At 48.8% G+C, this 12664-nt stretch overlaps 1 protein-coding gene across 4 annotated transcripts in view; it reads right to left on the bottom strand.

Moving 5' to 3' along the window:
* The window catches only part of LOC122564238 (phosphorylase b kinase gamma catalytic chain, skeletal muscle/heart isoform-like), a 160993-nt gene that overhangs the window by 22588 nt on the left and 125741 nt on the right, over positions 1-12664 (bottom strand). The gene's annotated exons all lie outside the window — the stretch shown is intronic.

Below are 12664 nucleotides of genomic sequence, written 5' to 3' on the forward strand. Positions count from 1 at the left end.
GTATTGCAGTGCTGCCCTGTATTGCAGTGCTGTCCCATATTGCAGTGCTATCCTTTATTGCACAGCTGTACTGTATTGCAGTGCTGTCCTGAATTGCAATGCTGTCCCGTACTGCAGTGCAGTCCCTGTATTGCAGTGCTGTTCCGCATTGCTGTCCTTTATTGCAGTGCTGTCCCAGTATTGCGGTGCTGTCCCGTATTGCAGTGCTGTCCCGTATTGCAGTGCTGTCCTGTATTTCAGCGCTGTCCTTTATTGCAGTGCTGTCCTGTATTGCAGTGCTGTCCTTTATTGCAGTGCTGTACCGTATTGCAGTGCTGTCCTTTGTTGCAGTGCTGTCCCATATTGCAGTGCTGTCCTTTATTGCAGTGCAGTCCATGTATTGCAGTGCTGTCCTATGCTACAGTGCTGTCCTTTATTGCAGTGCTGTCCCGTATTGCAGTGCAGTCCCTGTATTGCAGTGCGGTCCCATATTGCAGTGCTGTCCTTTATTGCACTGCTGTCCTGTATCGCAGTGCTGTCCTTTATTGCAGTGCAGTCTCTGTATTGCAGTGCTGTCCCATATTGCAGTGCAGTCCCTGTATTTCAGTGCTGTTATTTATTGCATTGCTGTTCTGTATTGCCATGCTGTCCGGAATTGCAATGCTGTCCCGTACTGCAGTGCAGTCCCTGTATTGCAGTGCTGTCCTGTATTGCAGTGCTGTCCCGTATTGCAGTGCTGTCCCTGCATTGCAGTGCTGTCCTCTGTTGCAGTGCTGTCCTGTATTGAAGTGCTGTCCCTGTATTGCAGTGCTGTCCTTTGTTGCAGTGCAGTCCCTGTATTGCTGTGCTAACCCGTATTGCAGTGCTGTCCCGTATTGCAGTGCTGTCCTTTATTGCAGTGCCGTCCCTGTATTGCAGTGCTGTCCTTGTATTGCAGTGCAGTTCCTGTACTGTAGTGCTGTCCTTTATTGCAGTGCTCTCCTGTATTGCAGTGCAGTCCCTGTATTGCAGTGCTGTCCTTTATTGCAGTGCTGTCCTGTATTGCAGTGCTGTCCCGTATTGCAGTGCAGTCCCTGTATTGCAGTGCGGTCCCATATTGCAGTGCTGTCCTTTATTGCACTGCTGTCCTGTATCGCAGTGCTGTCCTTTATTGCAGTGCAGTCTCTGTATTGCAGTGCTGTCCCATATTGCAGTGCAGTCCCTGTATTTCAGTGCTGTTATTTATTGCATTGCTGTTCTGTATTGCCATGCTGTCCGGAATTGCAATGCTGTCCCGTACTGCAGTGCAGTCCCTGTATTGCAGTGCTGTCCTGTATTGCAGTGCTGTCCCGTATTGCAGTGCTGTCCCTGCATTGCAGTGCTGTCCTCTGTTGCAGTGCTGTCCTGTATTGAAGTGCTGTCCCTGTATTGCAGTGCTGTCCTTTGTTGCAGTGCAGTCCCTGTATTGCTGTGCTAACCCGTATTGCAGTGCTGTCCCGTATTGCAGTGCTGTCCTTTATTGCAGTGCCGTCCCTGTATTGCAGTGCTGTCCTTGTATTGCAGTGCAGTTCCTGTACTGTAGTGCTGTCCTTTATTGCAGTGCTCTCCTGTATTGCAGTGCAGTCCCTGTATTGCAGTGCTGTCCTTTATTGCAGTGCTGTCCTGTATTGCAGTGCTGTCCTGTATTGCAGTGCTGTCCTGTATTGTAGTGCAGTCCCGTATTACAGTCCTGTCCTTTATTGCAGTGCTGTCCTGTATTGCAGTGTTGTCCTTTACTGCAGTGGTGTTCTGAATTGCAGTGCAGTCCCAGTATTGCAGTGCAGTCCTTTATTGCAGTGCTGTCCCGTATTGCAGTGCTGTCCTTTATTGCAGTGCAGTCCCTGTATTGCAGTCCTGTCCCGTATTGCAGTGCTATCCTTTATTGCAGCGCTGTCCCATATTGCAGTGCTGTCCCTGTATTGCAGTGCTGTCCCTGTGTTGCATTGCTGTCCTTTATTGCAGTGCAGTCCCTGTACTGCCGTGTTGTCATGTGTTACAGTGCTGTTCTTTAGTGCAGTGCAGTGAAGTCCTGTATTGCAGTGCTGTCCTTTATAGCAGTGCTGTCCCGTATTGCAGTGCTGTCCCATATTGCCGTGCTGTCCCGTATTGCTGTGCTTTCCCATATTGCAGGGCAGTTCCTTATTGCAGTGCAGTCCCTGTATTGCAGTGATGTCCTGAAATGCAGTGCTGTCTTTTATTGCAGTGCAGTCCCTGTATTGCAGTGCTGTCCCATATTGCAGTGCTGTCCTGTATTGTAGTGCAGTCCTCTATTGCAGTGCTGTCCCATATTGCAGTGTTGTCCTTTATTGCAGTGTTGTCCTGAATTGCAGTTCAGTCCCTGTATTGCAGTGCTGTCCCGTATTGCAGTGCTGTCCTGTATTGCAGTGCAGTCCTTTATTGCAGTGCAGTCCCTGTATTGCAGTGATGTCCTGTATTGCAGGCTGTCCTTTATTGCACTGCAGTCCCTGTATTGCAGTGCTGTCCCGTATTGCTGTGCTGTCCTGTATTGCAGTGCTGTCCTGCACTCTAGTGCAGTCCCGTATTGAAATGCTGTCCTTTATTGCAGTGCTGTCCCGTATTGCAGTGTTGTCCTTTATTGCAGTGTTGTCCTGAATTGCAGTTCAGTCCCTGTATTGCAGTGCTGTCCCATATTGCAGTGCTGTCCTGTATTGCAATGCTGTCCTTTATTGCACTGATGTCCTGTATTGCAGTGCCTTCCCTTCATTGCCATGCTGTCCTTTACTGCAGTGCTGTCCTGTATTGCAGTGCTGTCCAGTATTGCAGTACTGTGCATTTTTGCACTGCTGTCCTGTATTGCAGTGCTGTCCTGTATTGCAGTGCTGTCCTGTATTGCAGTGCTGTTCTTTATTGCAGTGCAGTCCCTGTATTGCAGTGCAGTCCCTGTATTGCAGTGCTGTCCTGTATTGCAGTGCTGTCCCGTATTGCTGTGCTTTCACATATTGCAGTGCAGTTCCTTTATTGCAGTGCTGTCCAGTATTGCAGTACTGTGCATTTTTGCACTGCTGTCCTGTATTGCAGTGCTGTCCTGTATTGCAGTGCTGTTCCGTATTGCAGTGCTGTCCCTGTATTGCAGTGATGTCCTGAATTGCAGTGCAGTCCCTGTATTGCAGTGCTGTCCCGTATTGCTGTGCTGTCCTTTATTGCAGTGCTGTCCTGGATTACAGTGCTGTCCATCATTGCAGTGCTGTTCCGCATTGCAGTGCTGTTCTTTATTGCAATGCTGTCCCATATTGCAGTGCAGTCCCTGTATTGCAGTGCTGTCCTGTAATGCATTGCTGTCCTTTACTGCAGTGCTGTCCCTGTATTGCAGTGCTGTCCTGTATTGCAGTGCTGTCCTTCATTGCAGTGCAGTCCCTGTATTGCAGTGCTGTTCCGTATTGCAGTGCTGTCCCGTATTGCAGTGCTGTCCCGTATTGCAGTGTTGTCCTTTATTGCAGTGTTGTCCCTGTATTGCAGTGCTGTCCCGTATTGCTGTGCTGTCCTGTATTGCAGTGCTGTCCTGTATTGTAGTGCAGTCCCGTATTGCAGTGCTGTCCTTTATTGCAGTGCTGTCCCGTATTGCAGTGTTGTCCTTTATTGCAGTGTTGTCCTGAATTGCAGATCAGTCCCTGTATTGCAGTGCTGTTCCGTATAGCAGTGCTGTCCTTTATTGCAATGCTGTTCTGTATTGCAGTGCAGTCCTTTATTGCAGTGCTGTTTCTGTAATGCATTGCTGTCCTTTCCTGCAGTGCTGTCCCTGTATTGCAGTGCTGTTCCGTATTGCAGTGCTGTCCTTTGTTGCAGTGCTGTCCTCTATTGCAGTGCAGTCCCTGTATTGCAGTCCTGTCCTTTATTGCAATGCTGTCCCGTATCGCAGTGCAGTCCCGTATTGCAGTGCTGTCCTGTATTGCATTGCTGTCCTTTACTGCAGTGCAGTCCCTGTATTGCAGTGCTGTCCCGTATTGCAGTGCTGTCCTGTATTGCAGTGCTGTCCTGTACTGCAGTGCTGTCCTCTGTTGCAATGCCGTCCTTTATTGCAGTGCAGTCTCTGTATTGTAGTGCAGTCCCTGTATTGCATTGCTGTCCTTTATTGCAGTGCAGTCCCTGTATTGCAGTGATGTCCTGTACTGCAGTGCTGTCCTTTGTTGCAGTGCTGTCCCGTATTGCAGTGCTGTCCTTTGTTGCAGTGCTGTCCTCTATTGCAGTGCAGTCCCTGTATTGCAGTGCTGTCCTTTATTGCAATGCTGTCCCGTATCGCAGTGCAGTCCCTGTGTTGTAGTGCTGTCCTGTATTGCATTGCTGTCCTTTACTGCAGTGCAGTCCCTGTATTGCAGTGCTGTCCTTTATTGCAGTGCAGTGCCTGTATTGCAGTGCTGTCCCGTATTGCTGTGCTGTCCTGTGTTATAGTGCTGTCCTTTATTGCAGTGCAGTCCCTGTATTGCAGTGCTGTTCCGTATTGCAGTGCTGCCCTGTATTACAGTGCTGTCCTTTATTGCAGTGCAGTCCCTGTATTGCAGTGCTGTCCTATGCTACAGTGCTGTCCTGTGTTATAGTGCTGTCCTTTATTGCAGTGCAGTCCCTGTATTGCAGTGCTGTCCTATACTACAGTGCTGTCCTGTGTTATAGTGCTGTCCTTTATTGCAGTGCAGTCCCTGTATTGCAGTGCTGTTCCGTATTGCAGTGCTGCCCTGTATTGCAGTGCTGTCCTTTATTGCAGTGCAGTGCCTGTATTGCAGTGCTGTCCCGTATTGCTGTGCTGTCCTGTGTTATAGTGCTGTCCTTTTTTTGCAGTGCAGTCCCTGTATTGCAGTGCTGTTCCGTATTGCAGTGCTGCCCTGTATTACAGTGCTGTCCTTTATTGCAGTGCAGTCCCTGTATTGCAGTGCTGTCCTATGCTACAGTGCTGTCCTTTATTGCAGTGCAGTCCCTGTATTGCAGTGCTGTCCTCTGTTGCAGTGCTGTCCCTGTATTGTAGTGCAGTCCCTGTATTGCATTGCTGTCCTTTATTGCAGTGCAGTCCCTGTATTGCAGTGATGTCCTGTTCTGCAGTGCTGTCCTTTGTTGCAGTGCAGTCCCTGTATTGCAGTGATGTCCTGTACTGCAGTGCTGTCCTTTGTTGCAGTGCAGTCCCTGTATTGCATTGCTGTCCTTTATTGCAGTGCAGTCCCTGTATTGCAGTGCTGTCCTTTATTGCAGTGCAGTCCCTGTATTGCAGTGCTGTCCTATACTACAGTGCTGTCCTGTGTTATAGTGCTGTCCTTGATTGCAGTGCAGTCCCTGTATTGCAGTGCTGTCCTTTATTGCAGTGCAGTCCCTGTATTGCAGTGCTGTTCCGTATTGCAGTGCTGTCCTGTATTACAGTGCTGTCCTTTATTGCAGTGCAGTCCCTGTATTGCAGTGCTGTCCTATGCTACAGTGCTGTCCTGTGTTATAGTGCTGTCCTTTATTGCAGTGGAGTCCCTGTATTGCAGTGCTGTCCTCTGTTGCAGTGCTGTCCCTGTATTGTAGTGCAGTCCCTGTATTGCATTGCTGTCCTTTATTGCAGTGCAGTCCCTGTATTGCAGTGATGTCCTGTACTGCAGTGCTGTCCTTTGTTGCAGTGCTGTCCCGTATTGCAGTGCTGTCCTTTGTTGCAGTGCTGTCCTCTATTGCAGTGCAGTCCCTGTATTGCAGTGCTGTTCTTTATTGCAATGCTGTCCCGTATCGCAGTGCAGTCCCTGTATTGTAGTGCTGTCCTGTATTGCATAGCTGTCCTTTACTGCAGTGCAGTCCCTGTATTGCAGTGCTGTCCTCTGTTGCAGTGCTGTCCCTGTATTGTAGTGCAGTCCCTGTATTGCATTGCTGTCCTTTATTGCAGTGCAGTCCCTGTATTGCAGTGATGTCCTGTTCTGCAGTGCTGTCCTTTGTTGCAGTGCAGTCCCTGTATTGCAGTGATGTCCTGTACTGCAGTGCTGTCCTTTGTTGCAGTGCAGTCCCTGTATTGCATTGCTGTCCTTTATTGCAGTGCAGTCCCTGTATTGCAGTGCTGTCCTTTATTGCAGTGCAGTCCTTTGTTGCAGTGCAGTCCCTGTATTGCAGTGTTGTCCCTTATTGCAGTGCTGTCCTTTATTGCAGTGTTTTCCTGTATTGCTGTGCTGTCCTTTATTGCAGTGCAGTCCCTGTATTGCAGTGTTGTCCTGTATTACAGTGCTGTCCTTTATTGCAGCGGAGTCCCTATATTGCAGTACTGTCCTTTATTGCAGTGCTGTCCTGTATTACAGTGCTGTCCTTTATTGCAGTGCTGTCCCGTATTGCAGTGCTGTCCTTTGTTGCAGTGCTGTCCTCTATTGCAGTGCAGTCCCTGTATTGCAGTGCTGTCCTTTATTGCAATGCTGTCCTGTATCGCAGTGCAGTCCCGGTATTGTAGTGCTGTCCTGTATTGCATTGCTGTCCTTTACTGCAGTGCTGTCCTTTGTTGCAGTGCTGTCCTCTATTGCAGTGCAGTCCCTGTATTGCAGTGCTGCCCTGTATTATAGTGCTGTCCTTTACTGCAGTGCAGTCCCTGTATTGCAGTGCTGTCCTTTATTGCAGTGCAGTCCCTGTATTGCAGTGCTGTTCCGTATTGCAGTGCTGTCCTGTATTACAGTGCTGTCCTTTATTGCAGTGCAGTCCCTGTATTGCAGTGCTGTCCTATGCTACAGTGCTGTCCTGTGTTATAGTGCTGTCCTTTATTGCAGTGCAGTCCCTGTATTGCAGTGCTGTCCTTTATTGCAGTGCAGTCCCTGTATTGCAGTGCTGTTCCGTATTGCAGTGCTGTCCTGTATTACAGTGCTGTCCTTTATTGCAGTGCAGTCCCTGTATTGCTGTGCTATCCCGTATTGCAGTGCTGTCCTGTATTGCAGTGCTGTCCTTTATTGCAGTGCAGTGCCTGTATTGCAGTGCTGTCCTTTATTGCAGTGCAGCCCCTGTGTTGCAGTGCAGTCCCTGTATTGCATTGCTGTCCTTTATTGCAGTGCAGTCCCTGTATTGCAGTGCTGTCCTTTATTGCAGTGCAGTCCCTGTATTGCAGTGCTGTCCTATACTACAGTGCTGTCCTGTGTTATAGTGCTGTCCTTGATTGCAGTGCAGTCCCTGTGTTGCAGTGCTGTCCTTTATTGCAGTGCAGTCCCTGTATTGCAGTGCTGTTCCATATTGCAGTGCTGTCCTGTATTACAGTGCTGTCCTTTATTGCAGTGCAGTCCCTGTATTGCAGTGCTGTCCTATGCTACAGTGCTGTCCTGTGTTATAGTGCTGTCCTTTATTGCAGTGCAGTCCCTGTATTGCAGTGCTGTCCTCTGTTGCAGTGCTGTCCCTGTATTGCATTGCTGTCCCTGTATTGCATTGCTGTCCTTTATTGCAGTGCCGTCCCTGTATTGCAGTGATGTCCTGTACTGCAGTGCTGTCCTTTGTTGCAGTGCTGTCCTTTGTTGCAGTGCTGTCCTCTATTGCAGTGCAGTCCCTGTATTGCAGTGCTGTCCTTTATTGCAATGCTGTCCCGTATCGCAGTGCAGTCCCTGTATTGTAGTGCTGTCCTGTATTGCATAGCTGTCCTGTACTGCAGTGCAGTCCCTGCATTGTAGTGCAGTCCCTGTATTGCAGTGCAGTCCCAGAATTGCAGTGCTGTCCTTTCCTTGCATTCCTGTCCCTGTATTGCAGTGCAGTCCGGTATTGCAGTGCTGTCCTTTATTGCAGTGCTGTCCTGTATTTCAGTGCTGTCCTTTATTGCAGTGTGTCCTGAATTGCAGTGCTGTCCTTTATTGCAGTGCTGTTCCGTATTGCAGTGCTGTCCTTTATTGCAGTGCTGTCCTGTATTGCAGTGCTGTCCTTTATTGCAGTGCTGTCCTGTATTGCAGTGCTGACCTATATTGCAGTGCTGTCCATTGTTGCAGTACAGTCCCTGTATTGCAGTGCTGTCCCGTATTGCAGTGCTGTCCCGTATTGCAGTGCTGTCCCGTATTGCAGTGCTGTTCTTTATTGCAGTGTTTTCCTGTATTGCTGTGCTGTCCTTTATTGCAGTGCAGTCCCTGTATTACAGTGCTGTCCTGTATTACAGTGCTGTCCTTTATTGCAGTGCAGTCTCTGTATTGTCGTGCTGTCCTATGCTACAGTGCTGTCCTGTGTTATAGTGCTGTCCTTTATTGCAGTGCAGTCCCTGTATTGTAGTGCAGTCCCTGTATTGCATTGCTGTCCTCTCTAGCAGTGCTGTCCTTTATTGCACTGCATTGCAGTGATGTCCTCTATTGCAGTGCTGTCCTTTATTGCAGTGCAGTGCCTGTATTGCAGTGCTGTCCCGTATTGCTGTGCTGTCCTTTAGTGCAGTGCAGTCCCTGTATTGCAGTGTTGTCCTTTATTGCAGTGTTGTCCTGAATTGCAGTGCTGTCCTTTATTGCAGTGCAGTCCCTGTATTGCAGTGCTGTTCCGTACTGCAGTGCTGTCCTGTATTACAGTGCTGTCCTTTATTGCAGTGCAGTCCCTGTATTGCAGTGTTGTCCTATACTACAGTGCTGTCCTGTGTTATAGTGCTGTCCTTTATTGCAGTGCAGTCCCTGTATTGCAGTGCTGTTCCGTATTGCAGTGCTGCCCTGTATTACAGTGCTGTCCTTTATTGCAGTGCAGTCCCTGTATTGCAGTGCTGTCCTATGCTACAGTGCTGTCCTGTGTTATAGTGCTGTCCTTTATTGCAGTGCAGTCCCTGTATTGCAGTGCTGTCCTCTGTTGCAGTGCTGTCCCTGTATTGTAGTGCAGTCCCTGTATTGCATTGCTGTCCTTTATTGCAGTGCAGTCCCTGTATTGCAGTGATGTCCTGTTCTGCAGTGCTGTCCTTTGTTGCAGTGCAGTCCCTGTATTGCAGTGATGTCCTGTACTGCAGTGCTGTCCTTTGTTGCAGTGCAGTCCCTGTATTGCATTGCTGTCCTTTATTGCAGTGCAGTCCCTGTATTGCAGTGCTGTTCCGTATTGCAGTGCTGTCCTTTATTGCAGTGCAGTCCCTGTATTGCAGTGCTGTTCCGTATTGCAGTGCTGTCCTGTATTACAGTGCTGTCCTTTATTGGAGTGCAGTCCCTGTATTGCAGTGCTGTCCTATACTACAGTGCTGTCCTGTGTTATAGTGCTGTCCTTTATTGCAGTGCAGTCCCTGTATTGCAGTGCTGTTCCGTATTGCAGTGCTGTCCTGTATTACAGTGCTGTCCTTTATTGCAGTGCAGTCCCTGTATTGCAGTGCTGTCCTATGCTACAGTGCTGTCCTGTGTTATAGTGCTGTCCTTTATTGCAGTGCCGTCCCTGTATTGCAGTGCTGTCCTCTGTTGCAGTGCTGTCCCTGTATTGTAGTGCAGTCCCTGTATTGCATTGCTGTCCTTTATTGCAGTGCAGTCCCTGTATTGCAGTGATGTCCTGTACTGCAGTGCTGTCCTTTGTTGCAGTGCTGTCCCGTATTGCAGTGCTGTCCTTTGTTGCAGTGCTGTCCTCTCTTGCAGTGCAGTCCCTGTATTGCAGTGCTGTCCTTTATTGCAATGCTGTCCCGTATCGCAGTGCAGTCCCTGTATTGTAGTGCTGTCCTGTATTGCATAGCTGTCCTTTACTGCAGTGCAGTCCCTGCATTGTAGTGCAGTCCCTGTATTGCAGTGCTGTCCTTTATTGCAGTGCAGTCCCAGAATTGCAGTGCTGTCCTTTCCTTGCATTCCTGTCCCTGTATTGCAGTGCAGTCCGGTATTGCAGTGCTGTCCTTTATTGCAGTGCTGTCCTGTATTTCAGTGCTGTCCTTTATTGCAGTGTGTCCTGAATTGCAGTGCTGTTCCGTATTGCAGTGCTGTTCCGTATTGCAGTGCTGTCCTTTATTGCAGTGCTGTCCTGTATTGCAGTGCTGTCCTTTATTGCAGTGCTGTCCTGTATTGCAGTGCTGACCTATATTGCAGTGCTGTCCATTGTTGCAGTACAGTCCCTGTATTGCAGTGCTGTCCCGTGTTGCAGTGCTGTCCCGTATTGCAGTGCTGTCCCTTATTGCAGTGCTGTTCTTTATTGCAGTGTTTTCCTGTATTGCTGTGCTGTCCTTTATTGCAGTGCAGTCCCTGTATTACAGTGCTGTCCTGTATTACAGTGCTGTCCTTTATTGCAGTGCAGTCTCTGTATTGTCGTGCTGTCCTATGCTACAGTGCTGTCCTGTGTTATAGTGCTGTCCTTTATTGCAGTGCAGTCCCTGTATTGCAGTGCTGTCCTCTGTTGCAGTGCTGTCCCTGTATTGTAGTGCAGTCCCTGTATTGCATTGCTGTCCTTTATTGCAGTGCAGTCCCTGTATTGCAGTGATGTCCTGTTCTGCAGTGCTGTCCTTTGTTGCAGTGCAGTCCCTGTATTGCAGTGATGTCCTGTACTGCAGTGCTGTCCTTTGTTGCAGTGCAGTCCCTGTATTGCATTGCTGTCCTTTATTGCAGTGCAGTCCCTGTATTGCAGTGATGTCCTGTACTGCAGTGCTGTCCTTTGTTGCAGTGCAGTCCCTGTATTGCAGTGTTGTCCCTTATTGCAGTGCTGTCCTTTATTGCAGTGTTTTCCTGTATTGCTGTGCTGTCCTTTATTGCAGTGCAGTCCCTGTATTGCAGTGTTGTCCTGTATTACAGTGCTGTCCTTTATTGCAGCGGAGTCCCTATATTGCAGTACTGTCCTTTATTGCAGTGCTGTCCTGTATTACAGTGCTGTCCTTTATTGCAGTGCTGTCCCGTATTGCAGTGCTGTCCTTTGTTGCAGTGCTGTCCTCTATTGCAGTGCAGTCCCTGTATTGTAGTGCTGTCCTTTATTGCAATGCTGTCCTGTATCGCAGTGCAGTCCCGGTATTGTAGTGCTGTCCTGTATTGCATTGCTGTCCTTTACTGCAGTGCAGTCCCTGTATTGCAGTGCTGTCCTCTGTTGCAGTGCTGTCCTTTATTGCAGTGCAGTCCCTGTATTGTAGTGCAGTCCCTGTATTGCATTGCTGTCCTCTGTTGCAGTGCTGTCCTTTATTGCAGTGCATTCCCTGTATTGTCGTGCTGTCCCTGTATTGCATTGCTGTCCTGTATTGAGTGCTGTCCTTTATTGCAGTGCAGTCCCTGTATTGCAGTGCTGTCCTTTATTGCAGTGCAGTCCCAGAATTGCAGTGCTGTCCTTTTCTTGCAGTGCTGTCCCTATGTTGCAGTGCAGTTCCGTATTGCAGTGCTGTCCCGTATTGCTGTGCTTTCCCATATTGCAGTGCTGTTCCTTTATTGCAGTGATGTCCTGAATTGCAGTTCTGTCCTTTATTGCAGTGCTGTCCCTGTATTGCAGTGCTGTCCCGTATTGCTGGTGCTGTCCCGTATTGCTGTGCTGTCCCGTATTGCTGTGCTGTCCCGTATTGCAGTGCTGTCCTGTATTGCAGTGCAGTCCCTGTATTGCAGTGCTGTCCCGTATTTCAGTGCTGTCCCATATTGCAGTGCTGTCCTGTATTGCAGTGCTGTCCCGTATTGGAGTGCTGTCCTGTATTGCAGTGCTGTCCTGTATTGTAGTGCAGTCCCGTATTGCAGTGATGTCCTTTATTGCAGTGCTGTCCCGTATTGCAGTGTTGTGCTTTATTGCAGTGTTGTCCTGAATTGCAGTGCTGTCCTTTATTGCAGTGCAGTCCCTGTATTGCAATGCTGTTCCGTATTGCAGTGCTGTCCTTTGCTGCAGTGCAGTCCCAGTATTGCAGTGCTGTCCCATATTGCAGTGCTGTCCTATATTGCAGTGCTGTCCTTTATTGCAGTGCTGTCCTTTGTTGCATTGCTGTCCCGTATTGCAGTGCTGTCCTTTATTGCCGTGCAGTCCCTGTATTGCAGTGCTGTCCCGTATTGCAGTGCTGTCCTTTATGCAGAGCAGTCCTTTATTGCAGTGCAGTCCCTGTATTGCCGTGTTGTCCTGAATTGCAGTGCTGTCCTTTATTGCAGTGCTGACCTATATTGCAGTGCTGACCTATATTGCAGTGCTGTCTTTTGTTGCAGTGCAGTCCCTGTATTGCAGTGCTGTCCCGTATTGCAGTGCTGTCCCTTATTGCAGTGCTGTTCTTTATTGCAGTGTTTTCGTGTATTGCTGTGCTGTCCTTTATTGCAGTGCAGTCCTTGTATTGCATCGCTGTCCTCTCTTGCTGTGCTGTCCTTTATTGCAGTGCAGTCCCTGTATTGCAGTGCAGTCGTGTATTTCAGTACTGTCCCTAATTGCAGTGCTGTTCTTTATTGCAGTGTTTTCCTGTATTGCTGTGCTGTCCTTTATTGCAGTGCTGTCCTTTATTGCAGTGCTGTCCCATATTGCAGTGTTGTCCTTTATTGCAGTGTTGTCCTGAATTGCAGTGCAGTCATTTATTGCAGTGCTGTCCCTGTATTGCAGTGCTGTCCCTGTATTGCAGTGCTATCGTGTGTTGCAGTGCTGTCCTGTATTGAAGTGCTGTCCCAGTATTGCAGTGCTGTCCTTTATTACAGTGCTGTCCTGTATTGCAGTGCTGTCCTTTATTGCAGTGCTGTCCCTGTATTGCAGTGCTGTCCTGTATTGCAGTGCTATCCTGTGTTGCAGTGCTGTCCCTGTATTGCAGTGCTGTCCTGTATTGCAGTGCATTCTCTGTATTGCAGTGCTGTCCCTGTATTACAGTGCTGTCCTGTATTGCAGTGCTGTCCTGTATTGC

The sequence above is a fragment of the Chiloscyllium plagiosum genome, unplaced genomic scaffold, assembly GCF_037043375.1.
Source record: "Chiloscyllium plagiosum isolate Xiang-an unplaced genomic scaffold, Cpla_swu_hap1 HiC_scaffold_31, whole genome shotgun sequence".
NCBI classification, from domain to species: Eukaryota; Metazoa; Chordata; class Chondrichthyes; order Orectolobiformes; family Hemiscylliidae; genus Chiloscyllium; species Chiloscyllium plagiosum.